This window comes from Scardinius erythrophthalmus (assembly GCF_964197995.2).
Source record: "Scardinius erythrophthalmus genome assembly, chromosome: 8".
NCBI classification, from domain to species: Eukaryota; Metazoa; Chordata; class Actinopteri; order Cypriniformes; family Leuciscidae; genus Scardinius; species Scardinius erythrophthalmus.
The window spans coordinates 23,813,447-23,832,152 of record NC_138228.1 but is presented as its reverse complement, the minus strand read 5'-3'; the positions used below and the strand labels follow the sequence as shown (position 1 = coordinate 23,832,152).

Below are 18,706 nucleotides of genomic sequence, written 5' to 3'. Positions count from 1 at the left end.
CGCGCTATCTGTTAGCCCTGCATGTCTCGAGTTCGGGCCGAATGACTCGAAAGTCATTCTCAGACCGAGGCACGGTTACATCCCCAAAGCGATTGGAACCCCGTTTAGGGCACAAGTTATTTCCCTCTCGGCTCTGCCAGCATCTGATAGTGGGGACAGTGATAACCTCCTATGCCCTGTCCGGGCGCTGAGAGTTTACATCACGCGCTCCGCCGCTTTCAGGCGTTCAGAGCAGCTCTTTGTTTCCTTCGGCGGACGCACCAAAGGTCTTGCCGCCTCGAAGCAGAGCTTGTCCAGGTGGATAGTGGACGCGATAGCAGCAGCTTATGCCTCCAAACACCTGCAGTGCCCTCTGGGCATCAGAGCCCATTCCACTAGAGGCATGGCCTCGTCGTGGGCCTGGTCCAGCGGAATTTCTATCCACGACATTTGTATGGCGGCGGGCTGGGCCTCCCCGTCTACATTCGTGAGGTTTTATAACCTGGAAGTTCCTGCCCTACAGGCAAAAATATTGTCGGTATAAGTGACATGTATGCTCTGCCCAGCTCCCGTGTGCAGACTACGTTCATATGCTGGCGCTATTCTGGTAACTACTCAGGGTGAAGTGTTTGACTCAGACCGGCTGATCCGTTCTGTTTCCTATTTCCTGTAACGCGCTGTTATCGGTGCTGGCCCGCGCTGCTGGCCGCCCGCATTATTTTCTGCCGCACGGGAATTTTTCTCTTCATGTGAGACCGACTATGTCGTTTTCTCCTACCCTTATGAGTGCTTATGTACTGTATGGGCTCGCTCCGCCGGCCCTACTGTTTGTACTGCTATGTTTATAGACCGGCCGCGCCGCTCTATTTCATATGCTGCATGAAGTGCATGTACTACGCTGGCCCGTCTCTCCGACCGGCCACATTTCCCAGCAGAGTGTTTTCCCCGGTTCCCCTGGGATTCATGGGCTGGATGCTCGGCGCACACGGCGTTGACAAAGAGTTCCCGATGCGTAAGCTACTTACGCAATACGAGAGAACCTCTCGTAAGAGAACGTACTCGGTTACTAACGTAACCTCGGTTCTCTCTAGAAGAGGGAACGAGTATTGCGTAACCTGCCGTGTCGCGCCACGAGCTTTTGCGCTTCAGACTGCGAAAACCAGAATTTTAGCCTGTGAGCGCTGAATATATACACGCTGGCCACGCCCATTCTGACGGTTAGAAGGGTGTGGAGGGCGCGAAGCGCCCTCATTGGTTGCCGCGTTCAGAGCGCTCACCGATAGGCTTAAGCAGTTGCAGCCGAGCAGCCAATGAGCACGCTTATACAGCCTGCCTAGGTCTGTCGGCTGCTGCACTGCGTTGACAATGAATACAAAATTAAGGATAATTTTTTGGCTTCAGATCTCGAAGAAAGAAGACTTTCCCGATGCGTAAGCTACTTACGCAATACTCGTTCCCTCTTCTAGAGAGAACCGAGGTTACGTTAGTAACCGAGTACGTTTTCTGGGATAAAAACGGCGTTTTCGTGTAAATGACAGGCCAAAACGCAGGGAAATATCTGCGTTTTCCAATCGTGTAAACGGGGCCTTAGTGACTTGAGGAGGGAGAGGGGGGATGCATATATAAACAAGGAGATAAGTTTGGACAAGACAATGTCCTGTGCTCTTTCTTTCCGATCTTCTGTCCAGGGCGAGTTTTATTGCTTTATTGCAAGGGTGAGTTTTATCTCAGCTTTTGTTTTAGCAGGAAAATCAGTTCTTACACTCCCATTTGCAAAAATTTTTGCTAATAAAACTCCTTATTATACATGAAGTAATTCTTGGTCAATACAAGTTCTGCAATGTCAACAAGAAATTGAGTAGGAGGTGCAGGGTCACTTCTTGAATCCATAAAATGTTTCATCACTGAAAGGCCCACAGAATGTGGAATATTGGTGTATAGACTAACTACATCCAAAGTCACTAATTTGATCTTCTTGTCCACTGTTAGGGTTCTGCCCTGACAGTCTTGTCAGTCTTGTCTCTGTTCAATGTTTCTTTGTTTGTCTTGTGCCTGAGCACATGGCTCTAGGCTTGTTCAACTTGAACCGGCGCTGCACAGTCCGATCGGTTTATGACATCAAAGTACCGCGAGAGCGATTCAAAAGCATACGGAGCCATCTGCTCTCTAATCACTCTCGCGTTACTTTGATGTCATACACTGATCGGTCTGTGCAGCGCCGGTTCAAGTCGAACAAACCTATCGTCTTTGTTTGTGTTGGCCATGTGCTCCTCTTGTACTGCCTCCTTGTTTCCCTTTACCACGCCCCCCTTGTTTAGTCCTTAGGCTTGATCGACTTCATGTAGCTCTGCGCAGACCGATCGGTGGCTGACTTGAAGCAGTGCATGCCGGTTAGAAATTTTGTCCGACTTGATGCAGCGCTGACTCCACGTGACTGTGACGTATACCATCAAAGTACCGCGAGAGCGATTCGAGAGCAGCCGGAGAACTCAGCCAGCGCAGCTTCTCAAGAGCGGCTGCACAGGTTCTGATGGCGACACAACTGATCCACGATTGGCCGGATTCACTGACGACACCAATGACGTGCGTTTCAAGTTTATTGCGACAACTTCAGTTCCAGAAATTCTCATATATGGACTGTAAATCCTGTTTCTGAAACGTTCTTAAAGAAAAACACAGGGAATTGTTTTTTTTTTTTATAGATTACTTTTATAATTTTGTATTAGCAGAAACACCCATGTCAAACTGCTAAAGTATATATCCAATATGTTCTCTAGACACCCTTCCAAAACACCAAAAAACAACAAAACGGCTTTCTATAAAAAAAATACAAAACTCATTCTCACAAAAGGGCTACAACTTGTCAAGTGAAAAAATAAAAAATAGCAAACATGTTAACCAATTATAAGAGCATAAAAGACAGCCGCCGTGCAACTGGGGAGGGGAAGATCACCTGGGAGTACTATACAGTAAGTTGAAGACTGCTTTATTACTTTTACGTTTCTGAAATAACATTGTCATGTCTTAAAAGACTGAAACATTGGTCATTTTCATTGTACATTTGACATCCCCCCCCACCCACACCATCTAATGGATGAGTTATTTGGGTCATCGGGGATCGGTACTGCACCACCTGGCACCATTCACTCCACACCTCTGGGTTTGGAAGAGACCTCCTCCAAAAGCAGGCCCACTACTTCTTCTCTTCAAGACCAACCAGCAGGTGCTAGTATGGATGAACAGCCGGGAACCTCTACCATACAAAATACCAACCTCACAAGCAGGCAGAGACGACCACAACCCTCACAATTTCTGGAGGCTTACGAAGAGCATGCAGAAAGAAGGACTGCTGTGTTAAAGTCCCTGGTAAGGCCAGATCTGGAGAGATGGTGGCGACTTAAGGAGAGGCGCACAAGGTCCTTCGAAAAAAAAGATGGTGGCCAGCTTGGGAACAATTGTGGAGGAGCTGAAGAAAATGGGAAAAAGACAAGAGCAAATTATACATCTATTACAGAACCCACATGAACCTCAATAAAATGATAATGAAGATGTTTTCTCTTTTGATTTACACCTTTCCCCAAAATGTCCACTATATTTGTTTTACTTCACAGATTTTTTTTAATGTTCCCAAGTTACACAATTTCTAATGACAAACTAATGTTGATCAATAATATACATTTATTGTAGTGTTCAATAAAATACATTTATTTATTTCAACACAAATTCAGTTTTTTATCATTTGTTGAATATTTCTGTACATTCAAATATCTTTAGAAAATCTTTACTTTTCTTTTTTTTTTTTTTTTTTTTTTTTATTGTTTTGTATGGTTAGAACTTCTTTCTTTTTTTTTTTCAAGTTGGATCTGGCCACAAATCTGGTCTCTATAATGACATGTAATAGTGTTGTGGGGTTGCTGGTGGTGTGGTTCATCATCAACACCATCACTTGATCACTGGGCTCTAAACAAAGATTATGCAAAATGCAGCAGGCTGAGACTGCTGAACTGATATTGGAAATGCTTCTCATTTGCAGGCAATGGAGCCTCCTAAACTTAGATTTTAGAATGCCAAATGCACGCTAAATGACCACGCAAGCTGCATTGAGCTTTCTGATAAAGCATCTTTGCCTAGCAGACAAGTGGCCATTGTCTCTATAAGGCCTCATAAATTGAGTCAACAAAGGGTAGGCAGAATCCCCAATTATGTGCATTCCCTGTGGAACAAGGGAATGAGGATCTTCTTCAAGAATACGACAAACTTCTGTGAAGCGAAATGCTCTGGCATCATGCCAACTCCCAGGGTGACCCACACTGATGTGACAGAAGCGCTGCTGACTGTCACAAAACCCAGTTAAATTTACTGAATAAAACTGTTTCCTATTCATGTATGCTAGGGGATTATTACAGTGGGGTCTCATTATAGGAATGTGACACCCATCCACTGCATATACAGTGTTGGGGAAACCTGCTGCGTCAAACCCTAACTTTGACATCTCCAGCCTTTGGCCTCTAGGCCAGGAAATGTGGTGGGCCATGTATGTGTTCACATTGCAACAAAACTCATGGAGATGCTTGGCATGAGTGGATTTTGACATGTTGAATATATCTGCCACCCCACGATATGACTCCTGATTGGCCAATGACCAAAGGCAGGCAAGAACACTGTTTGTGAGTGGCATATTGGTCTGTTGTAAATTCATATAAACAGGACCAAGGGTAGTAATGACATCGTGCACAGGTAGAAAAATAGGTTATCAAGACAACATGCTAACACTTGTAATAGTTCAATGAATTTTATATTAACCAGTACATACCTCCACTTGTTCTTTGGAAAGCCTGAAATGACCTCTAAATTCTGAGGGACTGTAGAGAGGGACAACATCCTCCACAAAATTGTCTATTTTTGGAACCATTCTATATAAGAACAAGAGGAATTGTACTCACTATACACATGTAGCCTAACTGGACACACATGTAGTCAAAAATGTATTATCAATGTTTTATATTGAATTGGGATTTTAATAAAATAATTAGTGTATACAGAAGTGTTGAAATTGGAGTAAAAGTCCATTATTTCTTTGTCAGAATGAGTAATTCTCTGTATTTAAACCAAAAGGCTAGCAACATTAGCTATTGATTATAAAAGCCACCCATTACATCATTAATACATTAAAAGACTTTAGACTTTCGATACAGTATTTTTATTCAACATATAATTTTCAGATTCTAGGTAGTAACTTTAAAACTAAATTGATAATGCGTCTATAATTTGTTTAAAAAGATACTTATTACATTTAACCTTTACTCACCTTCGTTGCTCATTGTGCTCAATGTCATGCAAAAATAATGGAATTTCTATTGCTTCCAGCTCGTCTGCGTAAAGCAAGCAAACGCAACGTGATCTGCCATGACTGACGTAATTGCAGCAAACTACGGGAGCCACGTGTCCAGCTTCATATCTCCATTTTCAGCTCCTCCCCGCCTGCACACGGCAACTCTCGCCGATCGGTTACATCCAGCCACAGCCGAAGTCGAACACACCTGGGGCACGTTCAAGTTCAAAACGGTGCGCAACGTTTTGCTACGGTTTCCGGGTTGAACGTCATGTTTCCTGGAAATGGCATGCACCGGTGTGCAACGTGGTTTGAGATACGTTTTCTCTTGTTTGGTGGGTGTGTCAGAACTGCAGTCCAATCAGCAGCAACATGTATATAAAGCACGCGGTATTAAAGTGAACTCGCACAATGGGTTCAAGGAAAGTAATTTACAAATGTGTTCGATGCAGCTCGGTATACGCAACAACTGAGGATATTAGAAGACATGTTTGTCGTAAGTTTTATTGTAAAAATATAGGATATCAACATAATGATGTAGTTGTTTATATTTTTAGCTTCATTGCAAGTGTATGACATTTGGTATAGAAATAAACAATGGTAATTAAGTGCTTTTCCTAAAAATGAGAAAGAAAATACAGGGTATTAAAACATTATGAACTACAAATAAAGTCAGTATGTGAGGTTAAATAGATGTGTTTCTGTTTAAAAAACGTTGTGCAACGTTTTGTCAGGGCTGAACGCAGCCCTGTTGTCTGGTCCTTGTTTCACTAATTGTGCTCACCTGATCGGATCCTCATGTGCTCTGGTCCCTTTATATTGTGCTCCTTTCCCTCATGTCTCTGCTGGTTTGTTGCATGTGTATGTTGTGGATGAGATTCTTGCTTATCTACTAATCTTTTAGACGGTGTTTCCTGGCTGCCAGTTCTAGTTTGTGCATCTTATTATTTTGAATTTGCTTGAGTCTAGTTCAAGTCTTTTGCTCTAGATTTCTCAAGCCTTATGTTTTGGTTTATATTTTGATTTGGCCTTTCTCTGTTTGTAGCTTCAGTTATTTATTCCTAGTATTTCTTTTTGTTTATATATATATATATTTTATTTTTTCTAGTTAAATTAGTTTATTTATTTTCTGTAGTCACTGTCCTGAGTCAGTTTTTATTTCGGTTTTGCTTTTTCTTGTTGTTCTCTTGTTGTGTTTGTTCCTGTCATCCATCCTGATCCATCCTGGCTGGTGCTTTCAAGAACAGGCAGTGAGACCGATACAGCCTCGGTTGCAGCTCAAAGTTTCCAGCCTCTGGTTCCTCAAGCTACTGCCTGATCTCCAGGAATTATCTGGTGCTTCATATCCTCAATTATCCAGCATAGCCTTGCCCGGGTCGGATCTCATATGTCTTCCCTTTCTCCTGTTTACTGCCCTGTCCTGCTCTTTGGATCATCCTCACTCTTAACTATCCCTATTGTGCCTTGTCTTGTCAATCAAATTCAATCCCTTGGTCATTCTGCATCTGGGTCATCTTTCTCCATAAGACTGCTGTAACAACCTGACAGTCCACCTTGACTGATTTCTGCTGGTCAATGAAGTCACTTGTGTCTATCAAATATGAAGGCTGGTTGGCAACAATTGGTCTGAGATGATGGTCAATGAAAAAAATTTGTTTTGTTTTTTTAATCCCTTATTTTCATTTTCTTAAAGACAACACGCACGCACAATGGTACCAAACAGTAACTATACATGAATAGAACTAAATTACCATTATACATGCTACATTGAGCTCGGTACTTACAGCTTTTAAAGGGTTAGTTCAACCAAAAATGAAAATTCGGTCAGTAATTACTCACCCTCATGTTGTTCCAACCGCGTAAGACCTTCGTTCATCTTCGGAACACAAATTAAGATATTTTTGATGAAATCTAAGCCATGTCTCACTCCTCCATAGGCTGCTATGTGACCGAAACTTGCTGGCCCAGAAAAGTTATTAAAGAGATCGTTAATATAGTCCATGTAACTCCAGTGGCTCAATCTTAAGTATATCAAGCGACGAGAATACTTTTTGTGCGCAAAAACAAACAAAAATAACGACTTTATTCTACTATTCATTTCCTTCTCTCTGGGCCTCGTAGTGTTTTTGCGCTGCGCGTCTGTGTTGCACGTCATCACGCATCACACACATGACCGGCGTCGGCCAATAGTGAGCCTACGTGGTGACGTGTAACACAGACGCGCTGCGCAAAAACACTACGCGAACCAACTAGAGGTCCAGTATTCTGGTCGCTTGATATACTTAAGATTGAGCCACTGGAGTTACTTGGACTATTAACGATCTCTTTAATAACTTTTCTGGGCCAGCAAGTTTCGGTCACATAGAAGCCTATGGAGGAGTGAGACAACTCTCAGATTTAATCAAAAATATCTTAATTTATGTTCCGAAGATGAACGAAGGTCTTACGCGGTTGGAACAACATGAGGGTGAGTAATTACTGACAGAATTTTCATTTTTGGGTGAACTAACCCTTTAAATTAGAACACCCCTCCCCCCACAATATAGCTGTAACGAGTCAGTAGGCAGATCCATATGCAACAACTTTTATTAACAAAGGCAGGTAAAGAGAACTTTGGAATTCTTGAGTGGGACACGCCGAGAGGAGAGTGAGACCAGGCTGGAAGTCGAGGGCAGGCGGCGAGCAAACGGTATCCAGAGACAGGCAAGAGGTCGAGGCAGGCGGCTGAGAAACAAGCTCAGGATCAGGCACTGGGTCGAGAGGCAGGCTGCAGACAATCAGAGAAGGTGATATTAGTGAGGGTCAGTAACACAGGAAGACAAGGTACTCAGAAATAGCTCAGACATGCACAAGTAGAGAGGCAATACTTCACAAAGAGCACTCCGTGAACAAGGCATATAAAGGCTGAGCAAATGAGCACTGATGCAGAACATGTGAAGGCAATAACTGCGCAAATGATGCATACTAATGGGGAAGTATGCTCTGCGCCAGAACTCGGGAGAGGGCACTCGTGACTGAGAGATGGGGAAAGCAGGGAGACTAGACTCCATAACAATAGCAATGATTGTAGAAGGTTTCTTCAAGTGCTCTACAAACAAAAACATTTTGTACATGGACAAAGAGTAAACATACACAATCTTTTATCCTGGTGAACGGCAAAACAACAGAAATTAAAATAATGTATTATCAGACAGTTAAATTAAAGGAGAGATGTGAAGCAAAAATTATAATAATAATAATAATAATAATAATAATAATACACATAAAGCTTGTTCAGTCCACCTGTAAGAATTTTCTTATTGGTTTCCAAATCTTAATGAAAATGGATAGTTTGTCTTTTAATCAGGCTTGTGCACAATTCAGAATTGAACTGAGAATGACTCATTAATTCCAATTCAATTCTTGAATTTGAATTGATGTCAAAAACAGGATCTAGAATTACAATTCGAATTTGAATTAAAGGAAGCAGAATTGCAATTCAATAAAAATTCAAAGAAATTCATATACATATTTTAAGTGAAGTGTTTAACAATGAAGCTTTACAGTATATGTCAGATTGCATTATAAATGAAGAGTTCAGACGCAAAAGCCTAAGTGCCATCTGAAATTTTCTTCTAGAATGATCACTTTTATCAAGCTTGTTTAAGTTCAGTAATTTCACTTAAATGACAATTAATAGGTAATTTTCATTGCCATTTAAGTGAAATTACTGAACTTAAATATACAAGCTTGATAAAATGTATCATTTTAGAAGAAAATTTCAGATGGCACTTAGAGGCTTTTGCATCTGAACTCTTCAAAAAATATTAGTTTGAACTACTTGTACAGATTACATTAAAATTATATGTTTTCCCCCAGCAATGAATGTTAAAAGCTCTAGTCACAAAACAAATAATTAAGTTTGATTTATTGTAGTTGTATTACTGAGGTAAAATGTTTAATTCAATTAGCTACTAATCAACTTAAAAAAGAAATTGCTTTGCATTGATAAAGTTATCAAAATAAATAAATCTAAACCACATTTATAATGGGTAACAGTAAGCAATAACATTTCCAAAGTAACCTTCCTAACACTGAATGCATGCGAGATTCAACTCATTCTTTCTGTTGTGTGACTGTGTGGAATTTCTTTGAATTGCCATGAATTTAATTCCACTTCCTGTCATTCCAATTCAAATTCAATTCAACGTCCTGTGGGGCGGAGCAAATTCAATTCAAATTCCAATTCATGAATTGAATGGAGGCCAATTCTGAAATTCTGAATTTTGCACAAGCCTGCTTTTAATATAAATCTCAGTTCTTCCAAGTGCAACATATTTCCCAGTTCCCTAGCCCACATCTCAAAAGTGGGGACAGAATCTACTTTCCACATCTGTAAAATAAGTCTTTGCAAGCATCATACACAGCGAAATGGCCTGTGTCTAATATTTATTACAAAAAGCATTCTCTGCTCCTAAACGTCCAAAGCAAGGCTCAGACTCCAAATCAATAGAATTTGGTTCAGAAAGAAATTTAAATATACGGTAACACTTTATTTTGATAGTCCGTTCGTTGAGACTTTACTAGTTATTTGTAGCCATTCAGTAGCTTGTCAACAGTGCATCAGTTGACATTCAACAACACTGTTTCAACTGACAAGAAACATACGTTCAACTTACTGCCTATAGACTATAAGGTACAATTCAAGTGTTAATCTACAGATTTTACAACAAAGTGCCTGTTGACTGTCAATATTATTTTGCAACAGGTTATTAACCAATTGTCGACTAACTTTCAATTGTCAACTAACTTTCTGTAGATTGAGTACCAACAACTCAAGATCATTCTGTCAGTTAAAAGTCAACAGTCATGTCAGCATATGAAGTATATGATACTGTATATCCTACTCAAGGGGTCTCATGTGCATCAAATTAATGATTATTTTAGCTGATTTAAAACTGTTTTTAAAAATGTTTTAACCATTTGTAGATAATCTGTTGATAGTCAACTAAAGATTAGATCTGTTGCTTGTCAACAAATAAATTGCTTATGATCAGTAGACTATTAATAGACATTCTCAACTAAGCGTTAGTAGATATATTTTAGGACTATCTAATTAAAGTGAAAAACAGTTTATATCAGTAGAAAGTCTATAACCTAAAAAGGAAAAGACACATGCTCAGAGAGGCTTATAGTGGAAATACACATGTGGGGGTCACCCAGAGGGGGAACCATGAACATGGAGGCACCTGGCCAACTCGAAAGCTGCCGGTGGCATAACTCTGGCGTTGACGTCAACAGCGCTGGAGGAAACTCAGGGCTTATTAGGCTCACCTGAGGAGAATATCGCACATATCCCGTCCGTGGATAGGAATAGCAAGCAAGCGAAGACACCTGAGCAGAATCTAGTACCGGCTGGTTGAAGCGAGTCCATGAGTAGAAATTGGCTCCACTCGGAGATTGTAGAATCTCGCGAATGTGTTGGGTGTCGCCCAGCCTGCAGCTCTGCAAATGTCTGTTAGCAAGGCGCCATGCGCTAGAGCCCAAGAGGAGGCCACACTCCGGGTAGAGTGGACCGTACACCAAGGGGGCATGGTCGACCTTGCTGCTGGTATGCCAAAGCAATGGCATCCACTATCCAGTGAGACAACCTTTGCTTGGAGAGAGCCTATCCCTTCAGCTTCCCACCATAACAGACAAAGAGCTGGTCTGAGGTCCTGAAACACTGCGTTCTGTCTACGTAAGCACGGAGGGCGCGTACTGGACAGAGCAGTGCCAAGGCTGGGTCTGCCTCCTCTGAGGGTAGCGCTTGCAGGTTCACCACCTGATCTCGAAAGGGAGTGGTGGGAACCTTGGGCACATATCCAGGCTGGGCTCTCAGGATCACGTGAGAGTTAGCCGGCCCGAATTCCAGGCACGCTTCGTCAACGGAAAATGCCTGCAGGTCCCCTACCCTCTTGATGGAGGCCAATGCAACCAGGAGCGCTGTCATCATTGACAGGAACTTATGCTCCACTGATTGCAGAGGCTCAAAGCGAGCACTCTGCAGGGCAGTTAGAACCACTGAGTGGTCCCAAGAGGGTACGAGAGGAGGGCGAGGAGGATTCAGTCTCCTCGCTCCTCTCAGGAACCTGATGATCAGGTCATGCTTTCCAACGGACTTACCTTCAACTGCGTCTTGATGTGCGGCGATAGCGGAAACATACACTTTCAGGGTGGAGGAAACAGCCTTCGCTCCAACCCTTGCTGCAGGAAGGAAAGCACGACACTGATCGGGCATTTCCTGGGGTCTTCTCGGCGAGAAGAGCACCAGGTGACTTCAACGTGTAGGCATGTCTCATGGACGATGCTCTAGCGGAAATGATGGTAGCCACCACTGCTGGTGGTAGGGTACTCAAACCTGCCTAGTCCCGTCCAGGAGCCACACGTGGAGGTTCCAAAGATCGGGACGAGAGTGCTATAGGGTGCCCCGTCCCTGAGAAAGGAGGTCCTTCCTCAGAGGGATTGGCCAGGGAGGTTCTGTTGCGAGGAGTACTAGTTCGGAGAACCAGGTCCGGTTGTGCCAGTGAGGGGCAACCAAAATGACCTGCTCCTCGTCCTCCCTGATCTTGCACAGGGTCTGTGCAAGAAGGCTCACTGGGGAAATGCACACTTGCGAAGGCCCCGCGGCCAGCTGTGCGCCAGTGCGTCTGTGCCGAGCGTGCCCTCGGTCAGGGAGTAGAACAGGGCGCAATGGGACGAGTCGTGGGAGGCAGACAGGTCTACCTGTGCGTCCCCGAACTGATCCCAAATCAGCTGAACCATCTGGGGATGGAGTCTCCATTCTCCAGGGAGAGGCTGATACCGTGAGAGCTCGTCGGCTGCACAGTTCAGGTCTCCCGGAATAGAAATGTCTCGAAGCGACCTCAGATGCTTCTGACTCCATAGGAGGAGGTGGCGGGCGAGTTGCGACATACGGCGGGAGCGCAGACCACCTTGTCGGTTGATGTACACTACTGTCAGGGTATTGTCTGACCGGACTAGTATGTGCTGACCCTTGAGCAACGCATGGAAGCGGTGAAGGGCGAGACGTACTGCCAGCAACTCGAGGCAATTGACATGCCAAAGGCGCTGGGGTCCTGTCCTGGAACCGCACTCTTGCCCTCAAACTGTCTCAGGCAAGTCAACAGTGACTGCGTGCGCTCACTCGTAAGCTGCGCGCACATGACGACCGAGTCGATTTCCATACCGAAAAAAGAGATCCTCTGCACAGTGCAAAGTTTGCTGTTTTCCCAGTTGACCCGAAGGCCCAGACGGGCTAGGTGCTGGAGCACTAGGTCCCTGTGTTCGCAAACCTGATCTTGTGCTGTAGAACCCGGACTTCATTTCGGCTGGAGGGAAAGTCTCGATCGCACCCTTCGCCAGTAGGGTGGTGAACTCCGCTCTCATGACAGGGGCATAGCCACCGACCATAGTGAAGCGGACTCCCCAGAAGCGGGGAGGGGACTGCGCGAACTGAATCGCGTAGCCGAGCCTGATTGTTCAGGCGACCCAGCGGGACAGGTTGGGAAGCTCTAGCCAGACGAAGACTGTTGGGCGCAGTCCTCAACCACACCACCGAGCAAGCCGCCCGTCTCAAGAGTGCTGCTTAGCCTGGCATTTGGCCGGCTAAGGGGCGGAGACGGACGGTGCCGCCCTCCTGCAACCTCCTCCTGCTCGGGGCCGGTGAAGGCTCGAGGGGAGGGGCCGCAGGGAGGCGGCCTCGGTGGGAAGCAGACTAAGGAGACCGTGGGCGTGGTCGAGTTTCCGCGTTCTGTCAGTGTTGGCCTCAGGTCAGCACTGCCTCGAAGGTGAAGGCGACGCACAGCACTGCATGCCTGTGCCACGACAGTTACAGAGAACATACAGCCCATGATCGCTGCGCGATCGAGTGCAGCAAAGGCGGAGGACGCCCGTGGGCCGCGATAAGTCACGGGGTCTCTCGCGAGCCAGAGGCGTCCTGATGCACGTCCGGGAGAAAGGCACTGGGGGCGAGTGCTGTTAGAGCAGCACGCACCCAGGAACCAATCGTCAAGCCTACAGCGCTCGGGGGGAGGGCGGCGCCACTCCAACCGATGCTTTCAGCTGCCCAGGAAGGCATGGCCATTAGCTCTGGATCTGACCCGACTAACGCTGGCACTCCTGAGTGAGGCAGCGCAGTCGAATCCTCATTTCCAGAGGAATCAAGCCCGCCTTGTGATGCTGGAGCCCCGAATGAAAACACTGTGTCCCCGAGAGGAACCAGGCACACACGGAAGCCCCACAGTTTGCGATGTGGAGGGGGGCATGGCCCGAGGAATGGTCATCGGTATTACCGATGTTACATCGGTGTACCACAGAGTCCCATACAGAAATACAATATATTCACATATATGTGAAACACTGTTAAATATATTGAAATATATTTTGAAAATATATTTTCAACATGCATAAAAATTCAAGCATAACAGTTGATCTACATGTTGCATGTATAAATATGTGTACAAAATATGTGACAATATATTTCATGCCTCATGTCATATGAAAATACATGAGGCATGAATAGTGTCACATTGTCACAGATGGTGTTGGGTTTTGTTTCAGGTCATTGTCATGTTTCAGTTTCTTGTCATGTGCTTCCCTGGTTTGTCATGTCTTGTGAACCTGCCATGTACTGGGTGTTCATGTGTCTTGTTCTCATTGGTTCATTGTTTTTTTCACAGGTGTCCCTTGTCTTGTCATTAGCCTTGTGTATATTTAAGCCCTCATGTTTGCCTTGTCACTTGTCATGTTTGCCTTGTACTACTGTTGGTGAGGTTATGGTCTTTGTTTTATTCTATGTCAAGCCTTTGTTTTTAGTTTATTAATTAAACTGCACTTGAGTTCTTCTGCAACTTGCCTCCAGTGATCCTTAAACACACATGTATATTTTTAATCAAGCGTTACTTTTTTGCTATTCATCTTTTTGTTCCTACACCATTTACCAATTATGCATTATATTAAGCTATATTATATTATATATTATATTGAAGACATTCAAACATGGGTATATTTTGTGATATTTATTGTCAATATATATGCTTTTCTCATTCTATTTACAGTGAACACTTGAGATGCATTACAATTCACTCAATCCACTCAATATCACAATCAAGTTTCAGAAAAAACATTTTATCTGATATTCTGATATTTACTGCATCAGTACTGGCCCAATGACCTTATAAGCAGATTGGGTATTGACCCACTGTATCTATAGCTTATGTCACTGAGAGTATAACAAGTCCTCCATGTGGTAATCTCAATCTTAAAAAAACATTCTTATTTTAGTGATAATATTTACATTTGATCAAAAATGAAAAAACAATGTTAATGGTTATGTTGTATCTTCCTATAAATGTCTTTCAATCCAGTATTTCTTTCTTTCTTTCTGCAGCAGCACTGCACTTCCTTTTGATGTTGGTCTATTATGTAGTCAGCTCATAGCGATTAAGTAAAACTTACTCCGAAATTGTATTCTCGGCGGAATTCGCTCTTCAAAATGCTGCCGTTCATCGTCTGAGTTACAATCTTCCTCTGAGGAAAAGGTGCATTCTTCCTCGCTGTCCAGAATCATCTGAAGGGCGTCTTTATTACCGGAGAAGCGTGTCATACTCAAAACGAGATGAACTATCAGTAAGTCTGATGAAGAAACTGTGTTTTTATGGCATTGATCGGGGGTCGTATGCGATGCATACTAAATCACCTAACTATTTACATGTGAATCGCGCCGGGGGCGGGGCGGCTGCAGCTCATTTAGAGATAATGAAGGGAGAAGGAAAAAACGGTACCTCTCCTTGCTTTCAAACGAGTAACATGAGTTGAAAACATTTGTTTTTTTATATAAATTACTTCATTTAAAAGAAGAGATTTCAAGCTTCATAAAGACATATCTCACGTGCCTGTGTGAGAAGTATTCGCTGAGCTATGATTCATTTTCGGACGCGTTTCAGAATGGACTACACGGACAGAGAGAAGGCAGAACTCGCTTCGTGTTTATTTTTCTTTATTTGGCGAAAAGCACAACACTTTGTTTTTATTGTGAGTATACACAAAAATAATACACATTTAACAGAATCGATTGATGTATGAAACTCCTATGGAAAATCAAAGTCAACAGAGTATTTATGAGTTTCTTTTACACTGATAAAAAAAGAGCGAGCTGGTATCGCCAGCGATACCGTCGACCTCAGGGGGTTAAGAAACTTAAAAATGTAGTCCACTCTCAGTCCTGGTAGACACACAAATAAACTCTTCTGTTTGATCTTACTGGCAGGAATGGCTGTTAGATGGCCAGTAGTTTTATCAACAGCAACAAAATGGCATGGGTTGCTTAAGGATGAGAAAAAATTATGCCTTTGCTTCTGAAAATAGTGACCAATGGCATAGCACATGCCTCCGGTCCCCAAATCTGCAAAGATAAACCTTCCCACCAAGAAGGCACATCATCATCATCATCATCATCTTTAAGGAAGACAATGTGAGAGTTTCTCTTCATCTCCCTGGCATAACTCTCTGCATGTATTATTTGACCATCAACTACTAATCTGTCATAGTAGTTGACAATGTCTTTCTTTTAAGTGCACAAGACTGTGAAGTGCCAGATAGTCGTCATGTTCTAGCAATTTTCTTTGTGGTCTGCCAAGTGCAGTGACTCCTTCAAACTGTTCTACCATTTGAACTGTCTTCTTAGATGTAGTTAACATCTCAAATGTGTCTTTGACCTCAATGGGAGCATAACTCATCAAAGATTTGCCATAGACTGGAAGTGCCTTCTCTAACAAAAAGGTTTTGGAAATCTGTAAAGCTACACCCTGTGTGGTCTTTACCATCTCAAGCAATTCTCTGTTGTAGCTTTCAAAAACAAAAGCAGAGTGAGTCCAGAGTGGCCCCCAGTCTTTAACACTTTGGGCCAAATGCAGACACAGATGAATGTTGAATGTCATATTACAAACACCATAAAGTCCTTCTGCTTCCTGCACAAATGCATTAAGCAATTTGTCAGCCTCGGTGATCTCTTCTGAAGTGATAGATTCTAAGAGGAGCAAACCAACACCCTTCATAAGTTTTGCCCAGTGGACAAGGAACCTTTCAGGGAGTGTGCCCTTTAACACAGGTACACTGTAGAAGAACAACCACATGTACCACTCGTGTGCTTTCCAAAAATGCCTTTCAGTTACAGATCGAGGGATTCTAGAAACACCACGGGGTGGTCGAATGCTGCAAAGTCTATCATCCATTTCTGAGACAGACCTTCCAACATACCATGGCTGTCCACTGTTCTCATTGCAGAACCACAGGTTAGCGTAGGCCCTGGCAACACCAAGAAGAACACAATGCATGTAGTCTGGAACACAGCCATGTATGATGTTAAAGCCTGGCAACAGTGAGAGTACTGAGGGCCCTTTAACACCCATTACAGGTGTGCTCTTCTCCAATGCTCTTTCAGCAAAATTGATGGTTTGAGTGTGACTTCTTAAATCACAATTTGTTTCGAAAGGGTAAACCCTTGTATGGCCTTGTCCTTTTTCTACCATGACTCCTTTCTGTACACAAAATGAACATCCAAATTCCCCATTGAACTGTTTGAAATTTTGTACAAGTGGCCTGGTAACTGAATCACTGACTAATACCAAAGGAAGAACTTTAGTTGTGTATGTCACATGTCCAACTGACTATTTGAAGCCAGTCGGTTCCAAGTGAACACATTCTTTCACAAAAGGTTCAAGAAATGTGTTAATGTTTGGCTTTTCTCCACCAACCCACAGAGCAGCAAGCATCACATGCTTTAATCTCACTGCTGGGTCAAGTTCATTAATGGTATAGAGCAAGGGCCAACAGCTGCATTTAGATGAACGATACAGTGGTATGCCATCACAGCTAAATGTTAGTGAAAGGTGGTTCACACTGCCATGAGATTTACTGTTTTTTAAAGCTTCCTTGTACAGCTGTCCATCATAGATGTCACAAGCCGCGTTTCCATTACCCTTCAAATTGCGCAAATTGAAATTGCGAATTGAAAATACGCTTAATGGAAACAGGTCAATTTCGCAAAAACTCCCATTTATCGCAAAAAAGTTTTTACGCTCTCATGAGGTGGTTTTTCAGGCAATTCGAAAAAGGAATATTTCGCAAAACTGCAATGGAAACAGTTTTTGCGCATTTACAGTCACCTGACTTAGAAGACGCAGTGTGTTTGAAGTCCATGTATAGCTACGCAAATAATAATAATTTTATATTATTTTATTATAACACTAATAGGCTATATTTAGAAGATGCTTTTATGCAAAAAAGGAACAAAGCTGAGTGTGGAGCACACACTGCATGACACGGAGGCGCGGCCGCGAACACTTGCATTTTCCTATATCAACAGTGGAAACAACTTAAAATACTCTATCATTTCTGGTCAGACAGAAAATAATAATACATTACTCTCAACCACTTTTATTTGTGTAAACTCACAATAATAAGAAAACGCTGTGCTTTTGTAAAATAAAAGAAACAATCAGACGCACTTTCATGATATCCGTAAACTGGAGTGCGAGAACTGAAACAAAATATAGCCTATGTAGGCTAAAGCTTGAAATGTCCACTTTAAAACGAACAAATTCGAATCGAAAGCTAATACCTTCTGATTATGTAGGCTAATCCGTATGAAAGTTGCATTTCTCTCTAAAAGCGCATCTGCTTAACAGCGGAGATGGAGATGTGATTTTAGCCGACACTTAGAAAACAATAGTTTATTAATTATATTAATGGCTCTTCTCATTCAGCACTGCGGGAAAGACATCAATTCCAGTTTATAATTTGGCCTTAGAAAACCAGTAAAATCGACATGTTTTCCATATTAATTTGTGAATATTTTAAATGTTAAATAAAGGGGCAAAAAGTCATAAACAAAGCACAGCAGTTGTGTGTAGCCAGTTCAAATTAAAATTTTGGTGTTCAACTTTGCGTTTTAAAAAGACAACCGTTCATTTTTCGTTTTTCAATTAGGGGTTAAAAAAGGAAAAACAAATAGACACAAAAGTAGCCTACATGGATCGTTTGGACAGAATACGAGACAGAATTCTTTATTAAATTCATAAAAGAAACAATAATTAGCCTATAGGAATACTGGATTCTAAATCTCAAAGAAATGCCACAATCAGAGCAGAAATGAGGGCGAAACACCCAGAAGAAACTCCTTATATGTGTCGTTCGGGGGTCTTTCCCTGTCATTAATGCTTGGATAACACGCCACGTCTCCTTCCATTAATAATAATAATAATGTCTAATGCGGTGGCTGTGATATTATAACCAACGTCCGTTGCCGTGATTTTTGGAATGACTTATCGCGAGAGAAAAAAAGACGTTTTAGTCGAATAACATCGGTTAATGGAA

General features: G+C 42.8%; 1 pseudogene across 1 annotated transcript in view; it reads right to left on the bottom strand.

Annotated features, from left to right (window-relative positions):
* Positions 1-13,182, bottom strand: part of LOC308694358 — a 35,412-nt pseudogene extending 22,230 nt beyond the window's left edge. Inside the window, exons 1-5 of the transcript in view lie at positions 12,885-13,182; positions 8,277-8,399; positions 8,000-8,078; positions 4,793-4,892; positions 3,926-4,708 (exon numbers count right to left, since the gene is read on the bottom strand). The product of the transcript in view is annotated as an uncharacterized misc_RNA (transcript). The remainder of the gene's footprint in view (positions 1-3,925; positions 4,709-4,792; positions 4,893-7,999; positions 8,079-8,276; positions 8,400-12,884) is intronic.
* Between the last annotated feature and the right edge of the window lie 5,524 nt (positions 13,183-18,706).